The sequence below is a fragment of the Juglans microcarpa x Juglans regia genome, chromosome 8D, assembly GCF_004785595.1.
Source record: "Juglans microcarpa x Juglans regia isolate MS1-56 chromosome 8D, Jm3101_v1.0, whole genome shotgun sequence".
NCBI lineage: Eukaryota > Viridiplantae > Streptophyta > Magnoliopsida > Fagales > Juglandaceae > Juglans > Juglans microcarpa x Juglans regia.
This window is the reverse complement of record NC_054608.1, coordinates 27,742,897-27,746,522: the sequence shown is the minus strand read 5'-3', so window position 1 is coordinate 27,746,522 and position 3,626 is coordinate 27,742,897. Positions and strand designations below refer to the sequence as shown.

Genomic DNA, 3,626 nt, shown 5'->3' with positions numbered 1-3,626 from the left:
TTAGTCAATTTTCATCACTTAGTAGATTTAGCATACAGGTTTTCAAGTATAAATTTAATCTGCAGTTAAAAATTGGAACAGCTTTGAGTGTAGTATAAATTTTCTAAATAAATAGAATAATGTCTTTATCATCACTTAATAGATTTTCAAGTATAAATTTAATTTGCACTTAAAAATTGGTTGAATATTTAGCCTATATTTATTCTGGGACAGTTGCCCTTAGAATTTAAGATTCAACGATTTAGTAGAACCATTATTTATATGCATTTTGTGATGATGTGGAACCTCACCAAGGAGCAGGACCTGTAGAAGCATTATTTAAGTGCATTGAAGGTAACTAGAAAAGAATTAGAAAAATCTATATATGAATAAGAACCTACACTATTTGTTTAAGTGCATTATTTAAGTGCATTGAAGGTAGCTTCAAACCTATTGAAAATCACATCTGTCTACTTTTTAGATATCATAACTCATTACTTATTAAAGAAAAATAAGAATTCATTAACAACAAATAAATTATGCTTGAGATCATCATTCTTATTTTTTTTTCATCTCAGCTAATATGTATTATTTATTCTTTCTATACCTTGTTTTTTTATTAAATTCCTAGTGGTTTCTATATATCGTTGTAGGGTCCAATAATTTAGTAGTGTGGGCTTAGATCTTATATATACATACAATGATATGCTGTGATGATAGCATACGGGCTTGTAATGTCACAACCCCGCCCCATTCCTAGGACGAGATCGCGACAATTTACCTGTTCTTTCCTTGACATTATTAGCACTATATTATTATGCATTTTTTTTTCTACAAGGGTAATAAGGGATATATGTGAGTATGTCATTCATGTACTCTGCATCCCTTGTTTAGAAGAAAACACCTAATAGACGATATGCTCAATACTTTAATTAAAGGACTCTCAGAGTCCATAATTCATTCATCAAACATAACTAGTTTTAATTAAAAGGGGACTCAGTCCCTACAACACATACCAAAAACGTGTTAACCATCATATATGGGGTTACCATCACCCCACCATAGTATTTACATCATGCTCAAAGGCATATTGTCTTAAAGTCAAGCCAACAAAACGTCCCAACATGAGACCCATCATAAAAACATAAAAACATAACCCTTATCATCAAAACCGAACTGATAGGGAACTCTAAGCATTAGCCCCTCCCTCCTCAGCAGTGCCTAGCTCCACAGCCTCATCATTCATACCTGGACGTCTAAAACATAAACACAAAATGAGTATAATACTCAGTAAACAGTACACCATGCCGTTAACTTATTAATCACATAATATTTTCTTTTAAAAACATGCATACATAGAACATTTGCTGATTCTTGACAATGTTTTTATGTGTAACAGTTTAAAGAATGATTATACTTTCATGCATAACTGTACTTTCATGCATAACTATACTTTCATGCATAAATATTCCTAAGAAATGACTTTCCTTTACGTTTCACTTTCTTTGGCCAATACACACTATTAAGGCCCGTGTGTTGGGGTTAGCGGTCTTTTGGATCTAGATTCCGCCCGCGGCCACAGGTTGGGAATCCTTTTCATGGGGGCAGCACTGGGTGCACTACTAGCTCTACTTAGGCATTGCAATCTGCCCATTCCTTTAGTACCCTTTCATTCATATGGCTATTATGTATGTTCATGCTTTCATTTCTTTTCTTTCCTTTCTTTTTCAGTCAAACATTTTCATTATCTTCTCTTAGTCCAAATGCATATGCTTTTCTTTGAAAAGAGTGTTTCATGGCATGCTACATATAGGTACGGTGTAGTTATTTAAGAGAGCATGCATAAAATCTCATGATACCTTACCTTACATACACATAATTGTAATCAATAGGGTACTTAACAGGGGCTACCAAGAAAGGCTTATACATAATATATATACCTTTATTCTTTCATAAGAGAACATGTGTAAAGAGAGAGATATTCTTTCATAAGAGAGCTTGGTGTGTAAGGAGCATAGTCATAGCTACTTACCTCAATGCTTTACTAGAAGATTCCTTGAATCTTGAAAATAAACTCCTATTCAATGAAATGGGATAAACATATTAATATTCATTTCACCTTAAGTTTACTATCTGACACCCTACGCGTTCACTTAAACTTCCAAGTTGGAATTAAAGAGTTTCCCTTAACCCCTTTTTAGATACATACATGGCACTAATTCAACCCTTAGTATTCTCATTCCAATATTTAAGAACACATGAAAGCATGAAGCTTGCTTGCTATCCTTCTTTAAAGGCTATCATTTTCTATACAAGGGATAGGTAGGGATCATGAGTTAAAATGTATAGGATGGTAGGGATTTATTTAAGCATGGTAGGGAACAAGGAGGCACCACCCAAATCTGGAAATTTTATCAAAAGGGTACTTTGACAGCTTTGTAACATCATGTGGAAAGTAAATCTAACAAAAGGCCAATGCCCACAAGAGGGTTGGTTTTTTGTCACTTGTTCTTTAAGGGTTTTTCATACTAAAGTTTATCTTTGGTTAAACAAAAAGGAGTGAAGTTGAGCAAGAGTAAAGTGGTCTGGTTTAGGCTTCCAAAACAGAACATAAATTTCAGAATTTTGCAAATGTATGGGCAGCTAACAATTCTAGTATTTTCATGGTTCAAACATCCTTCACTTAACCAAAATCCTATATATACAATTACACAATATAAGAATTGTAGAAGGCTTAAGAAAGTCTCATGTATTTTCTGAAAACATAGCATAATTAAAAGAGTACAACACTTGGCAACTTAAGACTCTTATAGTAAGCTTACTAGTTTAATCTAGAAATTCTTAGTGGCTTACTTAGGCCATAAACATGAGGAAGAAGTGTTTAAAAATTATAAACCTTAACTTCATTAATTTAACAAATAAAAGTATAATTAAAGAAATGGCTTAGCTCAAGAAAACATAAGAAAATGACTACAAGATTTGCCTTGCAAACACACGGCTGGGACACTCCAAAACAGGGCATACACACACGGTTTCTTCATGTACACATATACACAATAGATAAAATAGTCATCACTTGTGACAAACAAGCATAAACCAGAAAATATTGCCATCTCAATGATAAGAGACCCAGTAAATCATCTCAAGACACTCGGTTTCTGACAAGAAAAAAAAGGCCTTCGGTTACTACCCACTAGAGTAGCTAATAGAGGAAACAAATGAGAAATAACCCAGAAACTACCGCACAACAATCGGTTCACACAGAATTTTGAAAAACCCCAATTCACAAGAAATCTCGTGAAAGGTATAATACTTGTTTGGGTCCCCTTTGAAGCCATGGGAGTACACACCACGAGAAGAGGAAGAGGAAATCCGAAGGATTTAGGGCTGGAACACAGCAGAAAAATTTCTTAAAAACAAACCCTAGGTTAAACCCATAAATCTAAGATCCCAACTAGAGATTAGAGCCATAGAACTCACTTACAAGGTCGATTTTCCTTGAAGGTTTACGGTGGAAGATCTTAGGTTTACGAAATGAGAAAGATCGGCTTTGAGGAAAGGAGAAGTCGCGCGGCTGGGGGGGAAACCGATGGGTTCTTCGTTTGAGGGAAGAAACACTTGAGGAATTCTTTTCTCTTTTGTTTGCT

The 3,626-nt window shown here is 34.5% G+C and overlaps 1 long non-coding RNA gene across 1 annotated transcript; it reads right to left on the bottom strand.

Moving 5' to 3' along the window:
• Window positions 1-906: 906 nt before the first annotated feature.
• Window positions 907-3,366, bottom strand: LOC121242626. The gene is made up of 2 exons (XR_005935930.1): window positions 3,293-3,366; window positions 907-1,227 (listed from the first exon to the last, which is right to left on the bottom strand). It is a non-coding gene; the product is annotated as an uncharacterized LOC121242626 (long non-coding RNA).
• Window positions 3,367-3,626: the final 260 nt, after the last annotated feature.